At 42.5% G+C, this 26,997-nt stretch overlaps 1 protein-coding gene across 3 annotated transcripts in view; it reads left to right on the top strand.

Annotated features, from left to right (window-relative positions):
• Positions 1-26,997, top strand: part of FOXP1 (forkhead box P1) — a 387,025-nt gene that overhangs the window by 36,422 nt on the left and 323,606 nt on the right. For all 3 annotated transcript variants that reach the window (XM_069866021.1, XM_069866026.1, XM_069866025.1), the window contains one exon: positions 9,349-9,476. The gene's annotated coding sequence lies outside the window, so the exon portion shown is untranslated. Of the gene's footprint in view, positions 1-9,348; positions 9,477-26,997 lie in introns of those variants that run through there.

Below are 26,997 nucleotides of genomic sequence, written 5' to 3'. Positions count from 1 at the left end.
GCTGCAGGGGAACATAAAACATCAGCCTTTAAGCTGGAGTGCTCAGGAGATAAGGATTTTAAGACTCTTGCATCGTGCGCTGTGTCTTATGGGCTTACTTGGTATACTCCATTTGATTTAATTTAGATATTGAATAAGGAGAAATGCTTTAATAGCCAGAAAAAGTATTTTAGGTTGTAGTGCCTCTTCTTTCCCCATTGCCTTAAAGACAAGATGGCTGGAAGGGCTGACTTAGGCTGCAAACGTGTTTATTTGTACAAAGTAACAAGGTATTCTTGAACTGCTTAAAAATGATGTTACGCCTTGTCTGTACTATGAAGTGTTTAAAAAAAGCCAACAAGAATTCACTGGGCTCTTGTTTTATTTCTCCATTCTGTGACTAAATGTAAAGTATAACTTTTCAGCATTTGCAAAGATTAGGAAACGTGCAAAATTAGTGGATTGTTTCAGTTGGGTGTCATGCGGAGGGCATGAAAAGTCAGTGGGTGGATGTGCCAGTGGTCTCCCCCTTCCCTTCCCCATCCTCTAAGTACAAATAAAAAATTTAACTGAGTTGCTGCAAACATGAGCTTGCATGCTGATAGGTAGCCGTTCATCTTGCCAAAAGGTTTGGTTTGCTGCTTGTTTGTATTGGCAGGACTGAGGATGGCTGGGGAGCAGGAGGTGCTGTTGGATGGCGTTCCTGGGAGATACGGAAAACCTTGGGGATGTGGTTTGCATCGCATGGGGTGGCCTGCCTGGTGGGTCAGCCTTGGTGGCCGTGCTGTTGTCACCGCTTCACGGGAGGCTATGGCAAGTGGCTGCTATCTGTGCACAGTATAGATTAGAAGGATAAGAAATAGCAAACCTGCCACAGAAGATTTTACTGTAGCAGTGAATGGTGAGCTGGCAGGAGAAGTGAAATATTTACAGGTCAGAAACATGACAAAAATTGCATTTAAAGTATAATAAATTTGCATTTGCTTATTACATATTTATTTAATATCTATATACATTATATAACATGCATTTGCATTTATTTATTATCTATAGATAACCTTTCATTTGAGACTGATAAATGCATAGATCTGAACCACCCTGCAGTAATCATGGTTGGGTCATCGCTCTCAGTCAGTGAGAGCCTGGAGGATCTTCGGAGTGGGTGAAAATCATCCCAGACATTGATTGTAAAAAAGAAAGGAGGGAAGAAAAAAAAAAAAAAAGCAAAAGCAAAGCAGGCCTCCCAAAAGCTGTGGTGGAACCCAGTATTAGCAAATGCTTCTAGGAAGTTTGACTGAGAGCCATATGGCAATGCGGGGAGTATTATCCATCGCTCCAAAAGTTGGTCTCTGAATCAGCCTATTGACTTCAACAGCACTTAATCATGTGTTTTAGTTCTTCTTTGAAAAGGCTTGCATTCCTGAATCATGTCCTCCCGTTTTAACCACTAGACGGTACTTTGTTTTGTGGCAGCAGACAAGCCCAGTCATATTTCTGTGACTAAGTTTGCAGGTTTTGACTGCATCACTGGTGAGGTATGCTGATGAATATTCTCCCTTTTATCAAAATCCAAACATTTGCTGCTGTCCTTGAATTTTAGGGTGAAACCAACTGTCTTCCTGAGATGGAGCTGATGGTATGCTGCAGGATACTTCATGATTTTGTATGGTCATCCACAGAGCACTGTGGATACTGGGATGGAAATAAACAGGGATTGAACCAGTGATCTCAATATACTGCCCTGAATTCTGCTTTCCGCAGCCCTGAATGTTGGTGGTGACTGAGCTCTTATATTAAAACAAGAATCATTCATGCAGGTCCAAATTTGGATTGTATTTGGGTGCTGAAGGACACCCTAGAGCTTCACGCATGGCTCTGCTGTGCCAGGGAAGATTTGGACTCTGTATTTGGTGAAGGAAAACAGTGGATTTGTGCATCTTTCTGGGATGTGCTTGTTCGTGTCTGGTGCATCCGCAAGTTCCCCCCTGCCTTGGTGGTGTTGCACAGGTAGAGGTGCCAGGTACCAGCTGTAGGAGGCAAGGCGTGGGTGCTGGAGGGTCCCAGTGGAATCTGTTCCCGTCTGCCACAGCATCAGAAATGCCGAGGAGGTGCATTTCCCTCCCTGCTGAGGGAGTTCCCAGAGATTTCTGCTCCAGTCTGTCCCTTATTAAAAAGAATCTCCAGGCAAATCCTTGTGCCGCTCCCTGGTTTGACATAGAGGGGGAAAATCCTGTCCCACCCCCATCATTGGGGAGGGTTGCATGGTCTTCGCTTTCATCCCTAAGAATTACTATCTTTTTCAGTAGAGTTTTTTTGTCTCACCTTTCTCTGTTTTTACAGCTAAAGCAGTTTCTACTTCCCAACTTTCAACATCTGGAATTCAGTTTCAGTTTATTAAAAAAAAAATAAATTCAAAATCCACAGTCTGGATGAAACACCAATGCCTTTGTATTTGCCCACAATTTTTAGCTTTAATTTTGCATCCTTGGCAAATGCCAGAAGTCCCAAGTAGTTGCATGTGCAGTGGCTGCTGGTTGCTCCTGCGTCTTAGTCTTAATCAAGGTTTTTTTTTTAATTTTTCCTGTTAGACACTCTTCTAATTGGGGATAATACCAAAATGATTAATCAAATTAAGCGTGAGAGCAAAGTGGCTGATGTACAAAGCTGTGTATAGCTGCTGTGTTCTGCAGCGAGGTTGTCGAAGTTGCTTAATGGGCCTCTTAGGCTCCAGGTTTTGTTGGTTTTTTTTGGTTTTTTTTTCTTTTTTTTTTTTAATAAGGTACTGTGTAGATCCCATTGACTTCAATTGTTGATTGGGATGCCTGACAGCCGGGAAATTAAGCCCCTTCTTTGTGACTGAGTTGAAGGCCAGATTTTCAAGGATTTTTGAAAGCTTAGCAGCCATAATTGCTGTTAGGGCTTTTTTTTTTTTCCCTTTTTCTTTCTTTCTTTTTCTTAAAAAAAAAAGTTCAATTCTCATTTGTACATTTAAATCAGGGTGAGAGATTATGATACTTGTAGCGACTGGTGTTACTGAGATATGACAAATTTTTTTTAGAGGAACCTGGCATGTAATGAGCTGGTTGCTACTACGTTCAAATAAGAGTTTTGTTCTCCTGCCTTTCTGCATTGTTTGCGGATGCTGAGCATTTCTGCAAATTCTGATCTTGGAGGAGAAACTTCTTTGCTTCTGCCTTTTTTTTTGCGTGTGTGTTTTCTGTAGCAATTGTAGGGGGAAGGGGAGGAAAACGAGTTGAGTAAATTAGACAACTGTTGGAAAAAAGGGGGACATACAAAATCAAGTGTTCTACTTGCGTAATCTGTTTAACACCAGTGAGGCACGGAGCCTTGTGGGACACGGGAATAAAAGGAACATCTGTGCAGGCCACATGGCATGCTCCGGAGGAGCTCTGTCCCAAGCAGCTCTGTTCTATTTGCAAATAAAAGCTCCAACCAACATCAAAAAGTTGAGGTGGATCCCAGCTGAAAGGGGAGAACAAATGTTACCTCTTGGTGCAGTGAAGTTCACCCTGCAAGCAGAATTTGTGGTCTTTTTAAGGATGCTTGGGGCATGTATTTCTAATGGCAATTTCTTTAAAGGAAAAAAGAAAAGCATAAAACAGAAAAAGGTTATATAGTTTGGAAAAATTGTATCTGCATTGAAAGATTTTAGGAAATTGCTAAGCATCTCAAGCTACAATCAAATATGGGTGTATGAGGTGAAAATAAAAGTAGGGATGGTAGGGCATTTTTGTTTGGGGTGTTTTTGGTGTTGTGGTTTTTTTTCCTTCTCTTTTTAATTTTTTTTTTCCTGGATGTAGACATCCTGAGATCCCAATCGCCTTATTTTGCTGGTGGTGGTTGGTAAACAGCTCCATCATTAGGCAGGGCCCTGGGGAGCTGCAGCTGCTCTGTCTTGCTCCTCCAGGACACTTGGTGGAGGGGAGGATAAACAAGACAACAGTGGGTTTTATTGCCATTTGCAACCTGTTAGAGTGCAGTAATTCTTGCAAGGACGCATCTAGTTTGAGCTTTGCATTTTCTAGGCAGGCTGAATTGTTTTCAACAGAGTTACATGTCAGCAAGCTGGGTAGTCTGTACCAAGAAGGCACGTAATTTTTAATATGTAAATAGGAAAACATGGTGGTTTCATCTTTATTCCAATGTACCCAGGGTGGCAATAACGCTTTTTAAATCCCTGTGAAACAGATTGTATATGGCAAAATTAATGTCTCAACTCTCCAAGTATTTTCTCTAAAATATTTGAATTTTTGCATTTATTATGCCGCTTGTTTAAAAGAGCTAACAGTATCAGCCGTGCATTCAAAGCATAATTGGTGGAACACAGATTTATTCTAATTTAAAACAGTCACTTAAAAACAGTTTTGTATATATGTATACATGGGCACAACTTTTCATACAGTTGTCTGTTTTGGAGCAATCTCAGGCACTGATGTACAAGTTGAACCTGTTTTCTTTTGTGCAACATGGCTTTGAGAAATCATTAGTTAAAACAGTGTTCTGTAGTTTGATTGCAGTCAGTAAACAGCCTAATGTGAGTGGTGCATAAGATGATTAAAGTTCTGCCTTTAATCAGGCTTTGAAATGTATTGTGCCAAATATAGTCCCAAGGTGTGTGTATATCTGTGTGTATGTGTATGTACGTTGGTGAAAGCTGCTTCAGTGAAAATCTGGCCAAGTAAAAAAATAATGTGTCCATCAACTATTGCCACTGACGGAGGAGCAGCAACAGAACTGCAGCCGTGTGCTTGTCTGTGTCTGTGTCACCCAACCCAGGCAGAGCATGGGTATCTGGAGATATTTTGGGTGGTTTTCCTTTTTCAGTCACATTTGTTGTTTGTCTTTATTTCCTTAGCATCTTCCTATTTATCCTTCTCCTTGCCATCATTTTGTGAGGACTTTTCAGTGCCTCCCATTTTCTCCTTGGATCTGGGCTCTGTTATGATGCCACATCTGGTAGCAGTGTAAGGTCTCCTCAGAGCCTTCTCTTCTTCAGGCTGAACAAATCTAACTCTCCTAGCCTGTCCTCATAAGGAAGGTACTCCAGCCCTCTGATGATCTTTGTAGCCTCCTCTGGACTCGTTCCAACAGCTCCATATCCTTCTTACATTGAGGATTCCAGAACTGGACACAGTACTCCAGATGAGGTCTCACAAGAGAGGAATAGAAGGGCAGAATACCTTCCCTCACCCTGCTGGTCACGCTTCTCTTGATGCAGCCCAGGATACATTTGGCCTTCTGGGCTGTGAGCATGCATTGCTGGCTCATGTTGAGCGTCTCGTTGACCAACACCCCCAAGTCCTTCTCTGCAGGGCAGCTCTCAATCACATCATCCCCCATTGTGTACCGAAATTGGGGATTGCCCCAACCCAGGTGCAGGACCTTGCACTTGGCCCTATTGAGCCTCGTGAGGTTCTCACAGCCCCACTTCTCCAGCCTGTCCAGGACCCTCTGGATGACATCCCATCCTTCCAGTGTGGCAGATACACCACTCAGCTTGTTGTCATCTGCAGACTTGCTCAGGGTGCACTGTATCTCACTGTCGATATCATTGATGAAGATATTAAACAGCAGCGGTCCCAGTACGGACCCCAGAGGGACACCACTTGTCGCAGATCTCCATCTGGATTTTGAGCCATTGACCACTACTCTTTGAATATAACCATCTAACAAGTTTCTTATCTACCGTACCGTCCACCCATCAAATCCATATCTCTTCAATTTAGAGAGAAGGATGTTGTGGGGGACCATGTCAGAGGCACTTAAAGGTTGATGAAAAGTTAAGGGAATTGACTAGTTGCCTCTTAAAACACTGACAGGCTTTGGGCATTGGCCACCTCTCTGGGAAGCCTGTTCCAGTGTTTGACTGCACTCTAGGTAAAGAACTGCTTCCTAATGTCTAGTCTAAACCTTCCTTCATGCAGCTTTGAACCGTTTGAGTGCATCCTATCCCTCAATAGCAGGGAGGAGAGATTAACGCCTCCCTCTCAATGTCTCTTCCTCAGGAAGCGATAGAGAGCAATGAGGTCTACCCTCAATCTCCTCCAAACTCAAATTCCTTAGCTGTTCCTTACAGGACATTCCTTCCAGCCCTTTCACCAGCTTTGTTGCCCTAAACCCTTGACAACTCCTGAATTGCATCAACTGCTGCAGCCAGTTTTGCAGTTTATTGTATGACATAATGCTCTTGGTTGCTTCAAAAGCCCTGAGAGCAGTCGGACCTCAGGGTAGGTGTGAATGAAGAAGAGGGCTGGAAGCATCAAAGAAAGGTGACGGTGGTAAGGCTGACCTCATGCAGATGAGATGAAGTCTGTAGCGATCTGCTAGATCATCTGAGCTGTATGCCTTTGAGATTTAAATAGTGAAATATTAAAACTTGTCTTTCAAATCTGCTCAATATTACTAAGATTAATTTTTGTTGGGGGTAGATTAATAGGTTTCCTGTTCTGATTAATGCAGTGATAATAAAATTGTTGTGATTGCTGGAATTAATGAAGCCCAGATTCCTGTTTCAAGGTTTGATTGACTTTGTACTTCAGTTCTTCTAAAGCTACTGTATCTCATTGCCCCTTATTTAGCTGTAGCCTTCAGAGAATCTGTATGGGAGCAAGGCAGTGCAGGAGAAGGTCTGTACTGAAGGCCACATCAAAGAATCTGTTGGAGGAGAAGTCTGCCGAAGACTGGTCAAGAGTTTTGCTCACGTTTCAGCTTTATCAAGGCTTCTCTTGTCTTTAACCCAGCAGGCTATTTTTGTGAAAGTTGTAGAAGAGGAGTGTCCAGCTCAAATGTGTGGGCACATCATTAAGAGTTTCAATTTGTCAATGCCAGATCGAACTCAAGTGCGTGGGTGTATCATTAAATGCCTCAGCTTATCAGAACTGATCTATTATCTGTTCCTCTCCTTCCTCCACCCTTCCTCTCAGCAATATGCGTGGTTTCCCCAGGTTCTCTTACACTGAGGTCCGTGGAAGTGCCTGAGTTGCCTCCATGATCCACTGCCGCCCTGGACTCCCTTCTGGCATATCTCCAACTGGAGCTGGCGGTGTGGCCGTGAGCGAGCTGGCTATTGGGAGACTGCTGATCAAATGGTTTTGGAGGCCTCCAGTGGTGCAAGCCCCAGACTCTATGCGACAAGAATTCATGACTTTGGGAATTCTCTGTTCTAATCCCAAAGGATTCAAAAGATGCAGGTGGGGCTGGGCACAGAAAATATATGGTGATCCCATAAGCCTCGTTCCCTTGGGAAACCTGGCTGAAGAAATCTCTTGTGGAATATTTTCATGAGGTCAGTTTTTGATGTCATAATTAAAAAATGAGTTTTTCCAGGTGCACCATCAAAGTTCAGGCCAAACCGGGATGCAGTGTCATTACCTACTCCCAACACTGTTCTTTGTTCCTTGTGCAGAAGCTCTCCCACCTTTTAAATCTGCTTGATGGCACAAAGATGCCAAGATACCCCTTATGCTTGAGGAGGGATGTGAAGGCAAAGAGCAATCTGGAGGTAGGACAGTGCTTCTGTACACTGTAACCCTAATCTGCTGCAGACCAAATATATTATTTGAACAAGTCATTTTGCCTTGAAAGTCTCAAGAGAAGATGCAATGTTTTAAGCAAGCATGAGCCAAAATGAATCTTGATTCCTCATCTTCTCAACGGGGCTAATAATACTTCCATGCTTTATGGACATATCATGGATAAAGATTACTAAGCAATTGCATACTGCGGTGTAGCAGATCAGGTGGAGGAATCTTGCCCCAACACGTGTAGATGCAGCTTTCTGCTTGGCTACGTACCTATCTGCATATCTGTCATCAAGCGCAGCAATAAAGTGAGCCTTGGATGTGTGTTTCTGACACTGCTCAGTTCCTTCTCTCAAGTGCTCCGCTCCTCATGAATAAAATACAAGTGATGCGAGATGCAGGTTGCTTTCGATTTGCTGCAGGTATTTCAGTGTTTCTGAGAAAGAAGTCACGTTTAGCATAAATGCTGTTTAAAAAAAACCCTCTTGGATCTATTTTTATTGTGTAGCACATTTTTATAATAGGGTCACATAATCTCTATATTTAGATTTCTGAACTCTTGTGATCTTTGAGCCATTGCATTGCATTCAGCAAAGAATGGGAGAAAGCCCCAGGGCCAGAGAAGTACCTGGTTTTTACCTTACAAAATTTCATGCAGTTGTTGCTAAGAAAGAAGCATCCAAATGTTTCTCAGTGGGCTGCCAAAATTAGTAACTCCACGAGGTTAATTTGGACACGGCAGGTTTTGCTACTGCCCAAGCACTAGGTGTGGGAAGACAGGGAACAGCCATGGGGAAGCTGTGGATGGAGAGGATCGAGGAATAAAGAGGTCAGAAGTACCTGATGTGATTTTTGCTTTCTTATTTTTTGCTACCCCGGTCCCTCAGGACATCTTCACCTGTTGCAAAGTTTGTTTTCTTCTGTGGGGTTTGTTGGTGCAGGTCCCTGTTGCGTGGTGGTCCAGGGAGCAGAGGCTCTCCCGGCTGTTGGTGCCTCTGTTAGGGCAGTGAGTGTCCTTCCCCAGTATGGGCAGCATCAGAGCTGCTGTTCAAATCCTGTGTGGTTTCATGGGTGTGATGCAGAAAAGCCCTGGGAACACCTCTGTTCAAATTTTTGAATGTGAGTTTTTACTTAGTGTGGATCAGGGAAGAAATTACAGATTTATTTTAAAATATCCTTATGAGTAAAATGGATGTTTCATTTGTACAGCAAACAGTTCCCTCTGAGCTAAGCTTAAACTCAATCTGTGTTACTAATAGCTGGGGAAAAAAACATTCTTAACTGATGTTTGCAAATTTTGCCTTTTCACCCTGAACATCAAATAGTTTTTATATGTGTTTTGCCTTATCTCAGAGGAAAGATTATTGCTAACAAGAGATTCCACATTTTGTTAAGGTTTTATCAGGATACAGTGAGTGAAGGCAGAGAGCAAATACTTCAGAAATTCAGTGGCTGTTAAATTTTGATAATGCAAAGTAGGTTAGAGTATCTGGATTTTGTGCACAGCGCAGTGTTTTTGAGCGGAATATGGACTTGGATGGTGACACATCTTGGTATTTTGAAGGAACATAAACTTGCCTGTCAGAGTAGCACCTTGGAAATGTGAAATAAGTGTGTCTTTAAAAACCTTTCTTAATATTGTAAGCTTCAATTTTATTTAAAGCCAAGTAAAATCTACTGTGCAATAATGTTTGATATGTAGAAATACTCCTGTAATGCTCCCCCCCACCTCCAGCATTTGTAACCAACTTTTATTTTCAAAGGAAAATGGTAGGCTTTGATATGATTCTAACTGAGTGAAGTTTTAAAACATGTTTTTGTCTTTCAGTCTCCTGAGAACATTTTTTCTGAGTGACTCCAGCTTCCAGAGACATTTGCCATGATAAGGGTTTCGATCCTTTCCCATATTTGCCCTGAGTCATGAGTGGATATGTGTGATGCCTGCAAGTAAAACTGGTGAGTCGTCAAACCTGAGTTTGCAGTAACTCTCACATATTCTTTCTTACAATCTCTCTTGCTCTCATCCTTTTCTCCATTTTTTAGTGTTGTGGGGTTTGGGGTTTCTTTTTTTTTCCTACTAGCTGTGCTTAAAAGCAAGTCACCATTATTCTTTTCTTTCTTTTTCCAAAAGACCTTCATTGTGACGAATTAGCAGTAATACCAAAAATGATCAATACAGAAAAAATCCTCCCTTTTCTTCTCTCCATCCCCTCAGATCCTATAAGTTGTGAGGTCTTTGGTGGTGAAACTGGAGTTCAGTGATGCAGACGAAGATACTGCCCAAAACTGAAGCCTTGCAGACAGACAGGGTCTAAGTGTGCTTATGTGGGCAATTCATGTTGTGATTAAATATGAATATGGACTTCATCATGCGTCACGTGATGGACTCTCAAAGGAGCCATTGCCAACAAATAATTAGCTCCACTGCTTGCTGTACTTGCATCCCAGTGACAAAATGGTGTCACGGTACACAGGAGAGCTGTCTCGTCGCACACGCTTGCCCTGTTCAGTGTGGCGTTGGTGCTGCAATGCCCAGCCTAGAGGAACAAAGCCTGTAATAGCAATTTTTTTTTCCTGTGAGGGTGGTGAGGCACTGGCACGGGTTGTCCAGAGAAGTTGTGGATGCCGCATCCCTGGAGGTGTTCAGGGCCAGGTTGGATGAGGCTTTGAGCAACCTGATCCAGTGGAAGGTGTGTCCTCCCCCGTGGCAGGGGGGTTGGGACTGGATACCTTAAAAGTCCCTTCCAACCCAAACCATTTCATGACTCTATGATTCAGTGAATTTTGGCAAGGATGCACTTGGTTGGTCACGCTTGAGAGGGTTGTGTGGAGCAACCCCCTTTCTGTTATGTGGCAGTTGCCATTTCCCTGTGGCGCTAACCACCCGAGAAGCATGTCGATTCCTTTTGCGCCAAACTAGTGGTGACTATGCCTATCCTGGAGTCCCTGTCCCCAGCAGCCTGGCACGGGGAGCCTTCCCATGCAGTCTTCTCATGCCTGCCTGCTCCTCATTTCCACTCTTATTAACTGGGGTGAGGGATGGGACAATATTTCTTCATTAGTCAGAAGACTGAGAGGCTGGGAAAAGAAGAATCTTCTGATTTTACAGGAAAATTGGAAAATCTGTGTAGGAAATCTTTCAAAACCAGGAAATCTGTGTAATTAAATTGTGTAGGAAATGGGGGCAGAAGTTGCTTTTTAAAATAAATTCCTGGTTTTATTTTGTATTTAATATCACTCTGTGTGTTAGGAATTGCATTTCAATTCAAAGATTATAAAACCCGAGAAATTCACACATCAGAGAATTGTGACTTTTTTTTAAAGTTTCCATTTTTTCCTTTTTTTTTTTTCCAGAGGTAGCATAATTACCATGTCATTTAGCAAAGATTATAATAGCTGTTCAGTTTTTACCAACTGGTGTAGTAAACAGTTGAATAAACCCATATGGCAGCTCAAAGTGTGCATGCAGGAGAGAGATTCTTACCATTTCCTTCATGTCTGAATTCTCAACTTCACTGATGAGACTGAGATCCCTGAACAGGGACCAACTCCAGACTTCTCCAGTGCGCAAATGTTTCTTACTGATCTGTCTCATCTGAATCAATTGATTTTAATCACAGTGGTTAGCTAATTAATTATTTCTTTATGCTTATTGAAATCTTGGGCACATGCAAGGCACATGTCTCCATTTAAAGCAGTCTGTACATTTGGTTAATAATGTAAATGTAGATAAAGTAAATAAGCCCCAGAGCCCAAATCTTGCTATCCAAGTCACTCTGAAAGATCAAGGCCCTTCTAAGGCTGGCACAGGTGAAGTGCGACATTGCTGGTTATTGTGATAGCCCTGTGACACTGCAGGTAATGAGACTTTGTGTCTGGTCTCAGTGGTGACAAATGGAAGGACTGGGGTGCTTTGAAACAGCCTCTTAGAACGCCAAATTGAGTCATGGAAGTATGGAGCTGTGGCCAACTGGCATCTGGAGTAAAGACAAAGCATTTTGAGTAGTGTGCCCTCTGGATAGCTTCGATATTAAAAAGCAAAAGCAACAAAAAGAAGGATTGTTAACTCTGCCAACGCTGGCTCGAAAAATAAAAGACTTGTGCTATTCCTCCTAAAATTCACTTAGTTCCAGTTATCTTAAAATTTTTGTGTCACATAATAGCTTTAAAATACCTTTTGAAAGCATTAGACTCTCTTGAGTGCTTAGAAAGTATTGTAGAACAGTAATATGAAATGACTGAGCATTGAGCCAGTCCCACTGGAAAGGAGCAGTTGGCCAAAACTGGTGCTTGTGTTCATCTTAACCCTGACGTACGACCAGCCCTCCACCATAATTCTATCAAGAGATGGTAAGTTGCCTAGCAATGTGCTGACTGCAGAGGGTACGTGTTGAGCTAATTCAGTTTTTGTTCTCATTTTCCTTGAGAGTTCAGCTTAAAGGACTGATCCTTTCTCTGGCTGTAGCAAGAGCCACTTCTCGGCGGTCTCTCTTGTTCCCCACTCGAGTGTCCCTGGCGATGTCAGGAATTCATTCACTGCCGTACGCGTTATAGAAGTTTCCAGCTTATTGAGTAACCAAATGTGGTTTCTGCTGATTGTGTTGGCTGAATACGTTGGGCCTTTCGAAGAAGCGAGGGTTTTATTTAAAGCAGAGCATTTAGTTGTATGCCATTTTATGGCAGGCAAAGGTCATCCAGGGTAAGCAGCCAGAACAGTGAATTGCTTCATTGCAGCACCTAGGAAAATGAGACAGAAAGATACGGTAAAAGGTTTTAACAAATTGCTCATAGTTATAAATTTTTAAAGTCGAGGAACTGGTACTGTGTACGTTTTTAAATTGGAGATAACCATGCTTGTACAATAAATTGAGTTAAGAATGGAACAAATCAAAATAATGGGGTGGTACTAGGAACACGGTTGTGCAACGAGTTGCTGGCAGTGCACGCAGCCGGCAGGTCTCGGCGTTGCGCACATCAAGCTAACAGAAGGTTAAAAACCTGCCATGTCCCTGCATGGCCAGAGGCTTTGCCTTCAGGCTTTGTGGTGACCTTTTCTTGCTAGGACAACCTGCTCCTGCCACAGTCCTCTCCTCTGGTGGTTTCTTCTGCTGCCCGTGATGCTTCCTGTGATAGCTGGGGAGCAGATGCCAAAGGGAGGGATTCACCTGCAGCTGTGGAGCAGGAGTGGGTTCCCTCAGGGCAGCAGGTTGTGCTAACTCAGACATGTATTGGTGGGACCGAAGGAGTTGGGTAGAACTCCAGGAGCTCAGCCCAGCGTCTCCCAGCAGAGCTGCAGGGCAGGAGAGGTGGCAGCAGCCTGGAGATGGCACTTCTGCCCTCACAGGATCTTGCTTGCTCCTGTGAAGCATCAGTGGCTACAGAAAGACTTTGTTTTTCTGAAACTTTTCTGTCCATGGAACTTTCTCTGTGGCAGGGAGGAGGAGAGACAAAGTAATTTTAACAATTTAATATACTACATAATATGTTTTATAAGCTGGTGTGAATGCTCCTAAGTATTTTGGTCTTTTTTCATAACACAATGAACCTAATATTGGTAAAAATACAGATCTTAGCTGCCACCATAAAGAGAGGCTAGATTTAATAAACAGTTATGAATGTTGGCAGCTGCCTATCAGATTGTATAACATCGGCTATAGCACATGAAGACAGTGTCAACTTACATTTTATCTCAGAAGTATTTTCAAAGCATTTATTTTGCTTTCTCTTGAGTCCTTAACCTAATTCAAGTTATATAATTGGCAGAATATTTTTCCACACCGCTAATTGGCTGGGTGCCAGCGTGGAAACCATTGTCTGACTTGATGATGATCAGGAATTAACATGACATTTGCGTGGTGGTAATGGAATACATTAGTAATGTAATTCATGACTGTAAGAAAGAGACCATCATCTCCCACCTCTGATCAGCAGGAGGGGCTGGGAGGATGATGAAATGCTCCCAGCAGGCACCTCACAGCAGTGGCTGGCCAATCTCGATGTCAAATTTAGTTTTAAATTCTTCAGACAAAGCTGTAATGCTTACCAATTAATTATTACAAATGTCAATTAAAAATCTACCAAATAATACAGTAAGATTAAATTTCAATTAAAAAAATTACATTTAACAAGGAAGATACAACATTATTTTAATGAATTCTGCTGAAGGTGACAGTTTATCTGGATATATTTATACCGTGTAGGTGGATCTAAATTCGTTGGATGATGTTAACCATGTTACTCCATGTACATATTAGTTTTGAAAATTATTTCCACTTTGGCTATCTCCTGGAGGAGATGGGGCATCAAGGGGCATTTCTCATCACCAGGAGAAAGGGGAATTTAATGCCTTCTAAGTCCAAAAATCTTCTCACACCTAGAATGAGGGCTTTATTGTAGACTCTTATCCTGTCTGAATTAGTGGTATTTTTTTATTGCTTTATATTTATGAAGCCAAATATAGAATTTTTGTTGTGGTAGCAGAACAAGCCCTCACTTTGCTATGGCTGTAATAATTTACATGAGACATATTTTAAAGTAATCTCTTTTATCATACTATAATATCCGTTATTCTGATAAATCACTTAACAGGAAAATGTTCTTCCGTGTGAAGGTGGTGAACTGTAAGTCTTGAGCAAGGCTTTTATCTGCAAAGTTTCACCCTAGCTTGCTAGAGTTTTTTAGTGCATGCTTAAATTTAATCCCCTAGTTGACACTACGGATGCTTGAAGATATATTTTGAACTAGGAGTGGCACAGTGGAGATGTCACATAGTGTGATGAAGTTCTGAGTTTGCATGGATTCCAAGTGTATGTATGACAAACTCTTGTAAAACACGAGCATCTCATCGGATGCAGAGCATTAACAGTGCAGAGCAGATTTTGTAGCTGGAATTTTATATCACAGTAACCACATTTTTATTGAACAGGGCAGTTCTTATGCTGCTGGAGATGGAGATGCTGGTGCTTTGGGAAAGTATGAGAGCCTGTACTTGCTGGTGTGGTGCAGGGGTAGAGCTGGGGTGAGCAGGCAGCTACCTCCCTCCTGATATTAAAGTATTTGTGAGCCAAATTCACAAATACGTCTGAGGAATACTTTCTCAATTTCCTTAAATTTATTTCCATGACCTTTTATTATATTTTCACACCACCGCATCTAAAATAGGAAAGAGGGAGGACATAATTGAAAAAACAGATTTTATGTGTCAGCCAGCACTGAGGAAAGTCCTTTTTGGGGACCACAGGCTCTTTTTCCTTGGTACTGATGTGTCTGGAGCCATTGAGTTTGAGTAGGTTCAGTAAAATATTGAAAAATACAATGTGCGCACAGAAAATCAGAAAAGCCAGGCAACTACTCATGGCAGGTTAAAGTCATTATATACTCCTTAGTAGACAGGCTTTGCTGGTCCCTTGGTTGCTGTTCAGGCTTTGCCCATCAGTGGGTAAGTGCAACAAGCATGATCTCTGTCTCACGACTGCTATTCAAATACCTTTGGGTTTTGGTAACAGCTTTACAGGATCATTCCTGCTTCATGCTATTATCTGATAAAACTATCACCAGCAGGAGATGGGAGACAGCGTTTTTTTTCCATAAGGGCCTCAAGAAATGGATGCTGTGGAAGTGTAAGAGCAGCTGAAACATTTTCTCACCAGTCCGCACAAGGTGATGGAGAGAAAGGTAGAGCAAGGCGCACTCATTTCCTCAGCAGCAGCTGGAAAGCTTTAAACAAGGAGGCAGAGAGAGAAGGGTGGGAGCAGATAACATTTTACTACCAGGTGGTAATGGTGTGAGGAGGTGAGTGTGGGGCACTCACTGGTCAGATAATTAGGTGGCACCTGGAGCCTCTGCTCTTAAAAACCCATCTTCCCAGGGGCCTTCAGCAGTATGCGGGCCCAGTAATTTTCTGATTTGAGTCCTGGGATGAAGCTTTTGCTCTGGTTGTTGTTTGAGAAGTGGTGTATATGACACAGTGGGAGCTGAGCGCCTCCTGTATCTCAAGTTCTGCTGTGTGGAGCTTGTTCCCATCCCAAGTACTTGTGGTGTCTGGTCTCCTCACTGGGGTCACCCACATTAAACTTGTGCCCATCCTGAGTGCTGGTGGTATCTGTTCTCACTGGAGTCTCCACACAAAGCTTGTGCCCATCCCGAGCACTTGGGGTGGTGTCCATTCTTCTCCTGAGTTCTTACAGGTGGAGAATTCTGCCTTCAGCAGAAAAATGCTTCTTTCTTTCAGTAAGAATTGGCCAAACACCTTGAAGGAAGAGTGTCTTTGACTTTGGGGGAAATATTTCTATCTCTTTGGGTTGGTTTGGTTTTTTTTTTTGCCCCCCTTGTTGTAGAATTATGCAGGCTGCATTACATTGAGGGAACACTGAGCTGGAGGAGGGAACTTTATTAAGCTGCCCTTGTATTGCCCATTTATTCCCAGCTTTCATCCACTGATTTACATCACATCTGAAGTAAAAATAGCCAGACTTCAGTAGTTTGTTTACCTTTGCTTATATCACTCTGGAGCGACCCGGGGAGACATAAGAACTGTTCTCACTCTGACATTTGCATAAGCTGCGAGGTAGGGTGAGAGGAGACAGACGCTGTGCAAAGTGAAAAGGCAACAGAGTTTATTAAGTCTTCGTCATACCATGGTTTATAGTATTTATACAAAAGCAAACATCTCCAGGAGGGCTTATGAAATGAGAGACTAGAAAAAGCTCTCCAAGCTGATGGCAGATCCCATCCTCTTCAGGCAGCCATGGGATGATGGGATGTTGGCTGCAGGGAGGGGATGTGAGGGCTGTCGTTTACTGTGTGTATAGGGGGGTCCTGAAGAGCTGCTTCAGGAAGGCGATGAGGTCTTAAAGTACTTGTGTAGGACAAAATCATTATATTGCCACCGTGATAATGCTCCTGGGGGAAATAGCCTGAAAATATTCTTTGTCTTCATTAATACTGCATCCTAGCAGAGCCTTAAGAGATCATTCTCACTTTCAGATATACAAGGAAACCAAATATGGAGTTGTTTGTCATGAAAATCCCATTTATATACAGCGGCTGTAAAATTCCAGATGCTGAGCGTAGAGGGAGGCTGCTCTGTCATCAGCTGGTTGAGAGGAGAGTTAGCTATAAAACTGAGCGGTAACTCCCTCTTGACAGGGGTATGGTGGCTGTGTCTTCAAACAGCTTCAGGAGTCTGCCATGCCAAGTCTCTAGAGATTTTGTTCTCACAAGCTAGATAAGAGATAACTGTGAGCAAGAAAATCTACCATATACCTATATCTATATCTCTGTATCTGAGGGGAGGACCTTTGCTTTAGGAAAATATCTATCATTGCTTTTTTACAGCATGGTTCAGGACTGTAGTGTAGCACACGGGAAGCATTTGGCATCCTTTTGTTGCAAAGGAGGTGCCACAGGACTAGGGCTGCTCTTGACAAGAGCATTTCAATATTCCCTTGACTCTGGGGCAGCAGCACATAACCCTTGCAGACAGAGACAGCATTTGGGGGCTTGATGGTTTATTATATTCAGCAGAGCTGTATTGGAACCAATAAAGTTCCTGCCACCGGTGCTCGAAGCAAAAGTGACTACGGCTGAAAAAGAGATGCAAAATTATCAATTAAAAAGGCCAATGCCAAGCCATTATTTTACTCTTGAAGAAACATCTTGCTTCCCAGTCTGTTTTTGTCCCCACCTGGAGTGAATCTTTGGGATATTAATGATCCGCTGTCATGTTTGTTTAACATTTTTTTTTTTTTGACAATGCCTTTTTAGGGTCAAAGCCTGAAGTTCTTATCCATGTGTTTCAGCTAGGCAAAACTCCCAGTGTCTCACTGGGGCCTCTTCTGAAATAAGTGAAGAATAATTCTTTGCAACTTAATTGGGAATTTCATCTGAATAAATAGAGAAAAGGTCCAGGCTTTGATTTTTTTATGGTCTATAAAATGGGGTCCTGCTGAACAGCTAAGTTGTTGTGGGCGGGCTGGCCCTTGCCTGTGAATTGGGTGGGTAGAGCCTTGCCTGAAGGCTCCGTGCTTGCCTGATGCCCTGGACTGCTGTGACCCCATGTCCTCTGCCTTCCAGCCCAACCCTGCCTCATCCCTTGCTTTGCCCGGACCACCACCACAGGCAGTCGGGCAATGCTCAGTGAGCTAAAGCTGTCATTTTCAGAGATTTAGCCTTAACCTGGAATTTCCATGTTTTTGGGGTTTAAGTCAAACCTTAATGCTACTTCAGCACAATGTTTTCATGGTTTAATGTTCTTACAATTTTTTACAGTGTTTCTTTTAAGTTCTGTCACTGGAGTGTATGAGAGTTGACAAGTGTAAATATGTAGTTAGACAATTTCAAAAGTGTATTATTTACTGATCGACCATAATGGCTCCAAAGGAGCCATTATGCTCAATCATATCATGTCACTCTGTGCCACTTATTATGATGGTAATATGGATATGCATATTATTTTTTTAAAGCATGGTAAGCGTTATTGTGCATGTGTAAAAGCTGTTTTTTAATTGTCAGTAATGCTTTGAGCTTTTTTTTTTAATAGGAAGAATTTAAACCACCTATGGCTACCAGCCTGCAGATTGTGGTAGCAAAAAATCCATGTCTATAGGAGAATGGAAACGCCATGCTTGATATTTACAGTAATGTGACTATACATCTCTTTCATGTGGCTCTCATAGCTATTTTAGATCTGAGGGCAACCTAGAACCCTAACCTGAGAGCCTGGCAGGTAAAAGCTTTCCATTTTATCTCTGCAGCTTTCATCTACTCCTGTAAGCTCTTTCTCTGACTTCCTAATTGTGTTTGCGACATTAACAAATGGCTGGTCTGAAAATACCATGCAGTACAAGTCATGTTAATTCAGTGATCTTTTTTTAAGGTGTCACAGAAGATGTCTTTTTGTAGCGCTGGGGTAGAGAAGGAAGGAGAGAAGGCAGAATGAGAACATCGAACCATGTAAAATAAAAGAAAGAGACAAGTAGAGAGCAGGGAGTGCTAAATATGCTTCAGCCTTTCAGTAGAGCTGGTTTCAGTAGAGAAACAGGTGGGAAAGCTTGCTAGAAAATGTCTTTTGTGGAAAAGATGGGAGGAGAGTTTGAGTTTTCATGAGTAGAGGTGAGGAGCTAAGGTGCGAATCTGGCATGGGGTACGGCAAATCGATTGTGGAGCAATAATTAGAGAGAGGAGGAGGAATCAGAAGTGTTTCTTAACTTAGAAACAAGGATGTGACTGGCTGCTGGCTGTTGCTACTCAGAGGTAGGTAAAGAAGAAAGGAATCTGTTGAGCAAAGTCCGCACCGCAGAAGACACAATCAAGGTGGAATCCAATTTGTGATTGCTGAAGAGAGTTGTGGAAGAGGAAAACCCAGTGTTAGCAAAGAGCTCTCCCCGATTCAGCATGGCAGTGATACATCTGTGGGAGCTGCAGGGCTGGTCCAGGGGCTGAGCCCTCCCTGCGTGTGTCGGTGGGAGAGGTTCTCCCTGGCGTGGAGCTTGGACAGGAGAAAGCAAGGAGGTCATTGCTGTTCGTGTTTATATTTCTGTTGCATAGTGTCAAAACAGATGTCTTTTCTTTGTCTTTTCTCTCCAGACTTCAGGACTAGTTCTGCTTTGTTGCACTGTTATCAGAGCGGTTATTAACCCTACTCTGAATGAAATTGGGATAATTACTGAATTACAGTCATCCTCCCCCCAAAGAACATTCTGTTGGAAGGTTGCTTTAAATAAGGAAGATTAACAATAAGCCACTAGAATGCCAATTTTGAGTAGTTCAGGAGTGGAAGGACACATCCACGTAATTTTGCAGATCTTGAACTTATAACAGTCAGATTTCATTGCAACAGCTTTTAGATGAATAAAAGTAACAAGTATTTTTTAGCCAATTCTGCATTAATTCCAACTTGTCTCTCTCTCCGAGATTGTATTTAAACCATTTGTCCTCTTTTGAAATACTGAGCAAGACGTATAAAAGCAACTAAATATGCTCGTACTATTTCTGTCCTTGACCTACATAAACAACTGTATATTCAGGCTCAGGATTGAGTCTCGTATTTGTGAAAAGGCTAAGGCAAGTTAAGCTTAATTATTTCTTTTGAGATTCTTCCTATTTAGAAAAGTTACTCATTGAGGTATCATCCCCAAAAATATGAAATATTGGTGATAATTCTGTTGGGATCATTAATTTACTAGTCTGAATAAATTGTGTAACTGCTCATTTGTATAAGGAAATGGGATTTATGAAGCTACAGTGCATTTGTACACACACATACACACTAGCACACAACACTTGTTGATGATTCAGAGAAGGAGTAGAGTAATTCAGCTCTTGGACTGCCTCACGTGTGATTGGCTTCCTTTCTAGGGGACTTATTTTAGGGAAAAATCAATGTCAACTGAAAAACATTCCATTCTGAAAAGACAAAAATTCCCCTACTTGTGAAAATGTGTCTTGGCAGCTGATTTAACTTATGATACAAGATTTAACACTTTTCACTAAACATGAATATTTACCATGGCAACAGCTACGTTACGGGCCACATGTTGGAGACTTGCATGTTGTTGCAGAAACTTGTAGCTTGCCACATTTAGCCGAGCCCTTGTTTCCACCGGCAGAAGGAGCCCACTCCTGCAACTGTTACGGGCAGGGACCTCCCCATGGGGTTGGTGGCGAGCTGTGTGCCCTCACCAAGATACAGCTAATTGCTTCGTTAGGTGTTTGCTGGTGAGCGGCACCGCAGTGCTACGTATAGATATTGCTTATATAGATATCACTTGGTGATAGAATAACCCAATAAAAAGCATGTGTTTGCCTCTGATTTACCTTTCCAGTAGCAGGGTGGGGAGAGCTTTTGAAAAGTCTCACTTCTCCAGACTATTTCTCTGCCCCTTGCATCCCTCTCCGTCACTCCCCAGACAGAGGCAGATCAAACCCTCTTTGGTCACGCGGAGTAACAGATCTGCCATGTCCTCTGGCTGGTTGCCCTCTGCCGTGCCCCCGTGCTAGTGTCTCAACTCCTTGTCACCTTTCATTTGCGGTGTAGTGACTTTCAGGCGACGTTAATTGAATCACGCTCATCAGGGACTTAATAAAAGTGTGACGGCCAGGATGGAGCTGTGGCAGATGGCAGCCCCAGCTGACAAGCAGGATGCATGGCTGAGACTGTGCTGGTGCACTGGAGGCGATGGACTGGCTCCTCTACAGGGGCAGAAGGTTCATGGCTCTGGAGTTGAGAGAAGAGCAAGCCAAAACAAGCAAAGTAGAAGATGGCTTCACCTTGCAGTTCAGTGTTTGCTTTTTTCCTGAAACAGGACTAGTTGCTCATTCAGTATAACTAAATCCTAGCTACAAAGGACAAGGTGTGAAACAATAAGAGGATTTAACTGTATAGGTAGTCAAAAACATCTGTGGTTGTCTTGAGTAGGAGCATTTTTATTTTATTTTACAAGTTGGGAAAAATATAAATTCACTTGCTTTAGGACAAAGCTAGCAAAGGGTTAGGCAGAAACCACTTTTCCCAGAGATGAATACTTTGAATTCAAATGTTTCTTGTACCTTTCACTGAAGTGTCTGGTCATTGCCATCAGTAAGGAAAAGGCCTTGGTCTGGAGGACTTGATGCACTGATGGCACCTTTGCCCTTTCTCTTCCCTTTTAAATACTCCAATATAAATGAAACCAGCTGCACCAAGTAGAAGCTAAGCATGCAGCTAGGGGCACATCCTGTGTCAGGCGAAGTCCTGCTGCAGGAGTGGTTGGGCTGGGGATGCTCGTCCCTCTCCATCGGCTCTGGGCTGTGGTGGCACGGGGGTGGGTGTCCTCTCCCTGGCCGCTGTTGCTGGCACAGGGTTCCCCTGGCGCAGCTGCTGCTCTCGCCTGTAAGACTGGTTTAAATCTTGGCCTTTACTTGGTGTGAATTTGCAAGGCTGCAGTGATCCAGAACTTAAATAATTTGCTTCTCTTTTTAACATTGTGTCTTTTGTAAGTGTTGTATTTATTTCCATTTTCTGTTAAATTAAAATTAAATAGTTCAGCTTCGCAGACTTAATAGTGTACAAATATATCTATTTTAAAATCCTTTTAGATTATGTGTATGTGACTATGAAAAAAGCAACAGAGTAGGGGCCTCCAATTTTTGTTTTACTTGCATCAAATACCCAATTGAGATTTCAGTTGTAAATGAATGTTACACTTGTTTGTTACTAAGGTGACTACAGTGTCAAGGTTATGTGGATGCTGTAGTATTATAAATGCAAAGATAATGCAAAAAAGAAAAATAGTTGGGTTGGCTAAAATAATCCTATTCTTATAGCATAAAGTTACACACTGTCCTACGTTTCAGTTCTTGTTCTATTAAATTACCTGTTTAATAATTTGAATCCAGTGTTATTTTTATATTATATTGCAAATGTGTGACTGTGAGGTTATTTTTAAGATATATTTATTAAAGGAATGAATACAATAAGACAAGTCATTGCAGCCCACGTACAGTTCCTTGACTTCTCATTTTATGATATTTCAATTGCATATGATTACTGAATGTAAGTTTTAACTTTTATGGGGGTTCATTAGGGATGCAGCTGTGTAGAGAGAAATTCAATAGAATTCGATGCATTTTTTTTTAAGTGCTGAAAGTCTAGTGAGATGGAGCAACTTGATGGAGCATAATTTCAAGCTTCCTGCTTTGAGGTTTGGATGCACAGTTGTGGGGTCTTCAAGGGCTTAGCTGGGCTGCAGTGGCAATTTCCTGGTGATGGGGAGAGGAATGGCACACAAGAAATCTGTATTTAGGATGTGGGAGATCAGAACACCTCAAACCAAAGGCATTTCCCTTTTTATTTATCTTTCTTCAGGGTAGGACACAGAGAAGAGGTGGTGTTCTCAGTTTGGGCCAGTGCTAGCATGAAACGCTTTTTGCTCCTGTGTGAATCAGCGTTCTGGTGGAAAAATAATGGTTTCAGTGAACCCGTAGTGTTCTTTTCTAATAAAGAATCTAAGTAAAATGAACTCCCCAAAAGCCAATATTGAAAGCAATCTTAGTGAGCAAGTGCTGAGAAAACAAATTTTGGGGCGCATTTAAAGGAATAGATGTAGTAAATGAGTAAATCTGCCCTGCGGTTAAATGCTTCAGTGCTTTGTGTGAATACTAAACAGGAGCGTATCTAATCAAGTATAGTTTAGTTGCATAATTTATTAGCATAATGTGTTTGTTTTTAATGTGTAGGAATGCAAACATCTGTAAATAAATGATCGTGACTTTTAGTAGGAAGAACTTAATTCCAAAACCAGTTGTGACATTAGCTGTTTGTAGAAAACTTGTTTCACGATATGGGCTATTTCCATACATCAACTTCTCATAATGTTGCAAACCAAGATCCAAAGCAAAGACCTCCTTTTCTGGGCATAAGAAGGGGAAGCGTTTTTGTCCTCAAGTTTTGCTCTGTGCTGATGGATTGCTTGGCAGCCCTTCCTGCTATCCGAGCTGGCTCAGTCCAGGACAAGCTTCGGCCTCTGTTGGAGGAGTCTCTCCAGTAGTCCCAGTGTGTTTTTCTCTTTGCTTATTTCCTTATGGGAAGAGGGGAAGATTGAATGTAACTCCTGGGGTGTGATCTTGCGAGGATGAAACTTGCTGAATGACAAGGGAAGCGAAAGAAGTGGGTGGGGTAAAGTATATTTCTACTTTTGGTTTTGATTGGGAGCTCTGTTTTTGGGATGAGATCTCTGAACTCATGTGCAAATGGCTCTGCAAGTGCAGGCACGTGGAGTAGTCCTAGGAGATGTCTTTGCTCACATGGCAGCTCTGCAGTGGTGTGAGGGTCGTGTGCCCACTGCCAACTGCTTGTTTTGTGAGATGTTCAGTGTGTGCGTGGGAGCAAGGATCGCTGTTGACTTGAATGAAAGACTTTAGTTAAAAAGTCTCTTCTCTGGTGATTAAAGCTGCTTCTATGGCTTCTGTGACTAGGGACAAGCCTTGTGGGGTAGAAAAGCTGGATTTGCCTTGCCTCAGTCCAAAACTGTTAGATTATTGCGACTCTGGTCTTTGCCTGTGGGGAGTGAAGAGGAGGGAAGGGTGGTAGCACTGTGTCCGAGCGGAGTGCAGGTGGGTTGGTTTCATTCTGCGCCTAGAACATCATCCCCAGAGAAATGGTTTTCCTGGGCTGTGCCACCTCCCACAATGAGGAAAACCAAATGAAAAGCAATGAAGCACGCAATTACATAATGAAAAACAATAAAATGCATCTTCTAATATTTACTTCTAGTGACTATATGACTTTATTGTAAAAACTAAATGTGATTACATTTCCTGGTATTGTGGTGTGTGATAAATGCTGGGAAAAAGGGAAGAACAAATTAGAAGGAGAAGACTTCTTGTTTAATATAAACTTCAGACTTCGAAGTGATGCATAGCAGGGAATAAATGTCCATCATCTATCAAATGAGGTTTGAATGGTTTAGGTCACACTAGACAAACACTTCTCAGCCTAAAACCTTCTTTTCATCTTCATTCATCAACAGCACCTTAAGCTTGTGCCCCTCTTCTTCTTTTTCACTCTCTCAAAAAATAATCATCTACTTGATGCCTACAAATCACTTCTGGCTGGCATTCCTTAGGGGAGTTATGAGCTGTGGCAGCTGCTGCTTCCATCGGTGCTGCCTCCTGTGCATGGAGAAAAAGAGGGTTGGAAGTCTGAAGAGGCCGAGGAGGGAGAAGTGCTGCAGAAATGGTGGCTGTAGGCATAGGAGGTGGTGAGCAGAAAGAGGCGGGAGAGATAAGAGGAATATGTAACTGGCAGTAAGGATTCTTGTATGACAGATCCTTTTCTTGAACTGCATGGTTTACAGAAAGGCAGACCTCCGTGGCCAGGCTGGAGAGGTTTGTTCTCTTCTGCAGACCCCTTCAGGGAGCTTAGGCTGCCCTGGTGGGTGCTCAGACCCAGAAGCTCATTTTTAATTTTCTTTCTTGGTCTGCAGGCTGACCTACATCATCATGCTTTGTAATTTCTCCCTGCCACCTCTTTCAACGTCCTCAGCTCTGCTGTGCACGAGTCGTTCAATCCCCATTTTCTGATAGGAAGCTTCCTCTCTTTCACTAATCCTTGCCTAATAACTTAATTTTTATTCTTCCAATTTATGGGTCTTCTCTCAGATTAACTTCCCTATGGCACAGTTTTCTGTCTTGGATTGCTTGCTCGTTGCTTTCTCACTGATTCTTTTTTTTCCAAAGATACTTTTCTGGCTCCGTCCCCAGCTGCCTGGAAGTCATTTGTTCAGCAGTGCAGTCCCCTGGTTTTCAAAGGCCACAGACTGTTTTTCGTTGTTTTCTGCCTTCCTTCCTTCTTTCTGCCATTCTGGGAAACAGTCTAGCAGACGTAACTTCTTTGCAACCATCGGTGTTGATCTGTGACTGCAATAAGCATGGGTAGTAGCAAAGATCTGTTTGAAGGTAGAATGTTGTGTGAGTGGAAGTTTCTGTAAATATGGCAAGGAGAACTTGCTAGGGGGGAGAAGTCAATATTTTAATTGGAGTTTAAAGTTCGATTTTTTTTTCTCCATCTCCATTTTAAATGTTGCCTTGTCTTGTTGTGATGAGGAGTTCAGAGGATGTCACCATCCATGATGATGCGGGTGAGCATCAGGGAGCACGTGGGTTCTGTCACCAACCAGAGCCATTGCTGGCATTTTGGAGTTATCACCCTGTGCTCAGTACCCCCTCAAGGTATTTTGAAGGGGGTTTGGGTATCATTGCGATTTGGAATCTGGCATGTTGTGAGGGTGCGGCTGTTGGTGGGATGGGCTCTCCATGCCCTCCTGTGCAGCGGGGAGCTCTGTCTGTGCAGGGGGTACCAGCAAACCTGCAGCCTCATTAACAAGGGAAAGAGGATTCACCTGTTTGTGGGAACTGGTCACACATCATGGAGTATTGAGAGGTAAGCCAATTTCCTACCCCAATACCTTCCTCTTTTCCACTTCTCTCCTTCACAGTTTGAAAACCATAAATCACTTACTTGAAATGTATTTAAGGAGAAGAATATTTTCCCCTACATTCCCACTTAATGCTTTGTAGCGAGTATAGTTGGGTTCATTCATGTGCTAAAGAAGAGAAATAGTCTTTGATATTGTGTCTTCATTTTAGGCAGTTTCCTCTTCTGCTTAGTTCTTGAGTGATGATTCTGAGTCCTTAGATACCACTCATTCTGCCACAAAAAGAAAACGCAAACCAGGATATGTTAATAATATTAATATTATTAATAATGACTGTTTACATAATTAGCTCAATTACTTTGTTCACTTTGACATTTTGTTATTGTGGACCTGTCTTCCTCTGTCTTTTAAAGTGTGTTACTAGTGGTGGGAAGCACAGGGGTGGTGCTGGGATTCTGGTTCTGCTGAGCATCTGTCTGTAAGGACGAGAGAGTCTCTCTACCTGCTTTGGGCAGACTTAACCAAGGTGTATCCTTGCCCTGTACTCGTAGGGACACTTATTTGAACCTCAGTGAAACAGAAGTCTTCTAGAAATTTTACTCTAGAAATATATGTTTTGCATGTAAAATGAAGACCGTGTGTTTAGCATGTGGCCCTTAAAGATATGTGTGAGATTGGGTCGTTCACTGGCCTAGAAGTTCTCCTTTGTGAATCAACACTGTGTCGTAAAGGCAAGTTATTCATCTGACCTCTAATAGCTGTCGCCTGGCATATTTATTTTACAGATTTTGGGTATACTTAAGTAGGAGAATGCACTTCTGCAAAGGTGTTGTTTTGACCAAAACCAAAAAGATAGTGTGGAGGTTCTGTTGATATTGGAAAAAAAAACTAGGAAGGTTTTGTTGGTGGTGTTTTTTCTCAAAAGAAGAAGCAAGGATAACTGTGTTAAGCAGCAGGGTGCCACTGAATGATGGAAAAGCTGAAGGAATGGCTCGTTTTCCTGTTATGTCACTGCTTTGGCTTTCTCATTCTTGTTCCTCTGTTTCTTTAGAAAGGCCCTGCAGCCTGCAGATAACAGAAATTAAATTAGTATTGATATAACATTAGACGCTCCTATTAATATTGACAGTCTGTCGATACTGTTGTGCTACTTTTGTAATACGGGATGTTAACGGATAATACTTGAAATAAAAACAAACTAATCTTATAATCACTGAACATGTAGTGGGGTCTTGACTTGCCTCATTCCTCTGAGCTCCCCCATCCTTCTTATTCAGCCGTGCCTGCCTGCAGCTACCCTTGAAGCCTGTGAGGGTTGGGTACATCGCTCCCTCTGCGCTTGAGCCTGCGGATGGGAGCTGTGGTGGGGCAGAGATGATGGCTGTTAGTGGAAAGGTAAGAGTAGTGATGGGAATCCCCCCTCCTCCCACCCTGTGGCTGCGGTGTTGGTGGGGCTGGTCCTGAAGGTCCCTGAGCTCTGGGAAGCTCTTTGGGATTGTGTGTGGATGCAGACCTGTCTGAGAGGTCGGTACCAAAGGTGTGGGATTTTGTTCCCATGGTTA

This window comes from Phaenicophaeus curvirostris, chromosome 11 (assembly GCF_032191515.1).
Source record: "Phaenicophaeus curvirostris isolate KB17595 chromosome 11, BPBGC_Pcur_1.0, whole genome shotgun sequence".
Taxonomy (NCBI): Eukaryota; Metazoa; Chordata; class Aves; order Cuculiformes; family Cuculidae; genus Phaenicophaeus; species Phaenicophaeus curvirostris.
This window is presented reverse-complemented; position numbering and strand designations above follow the sequence as displayed.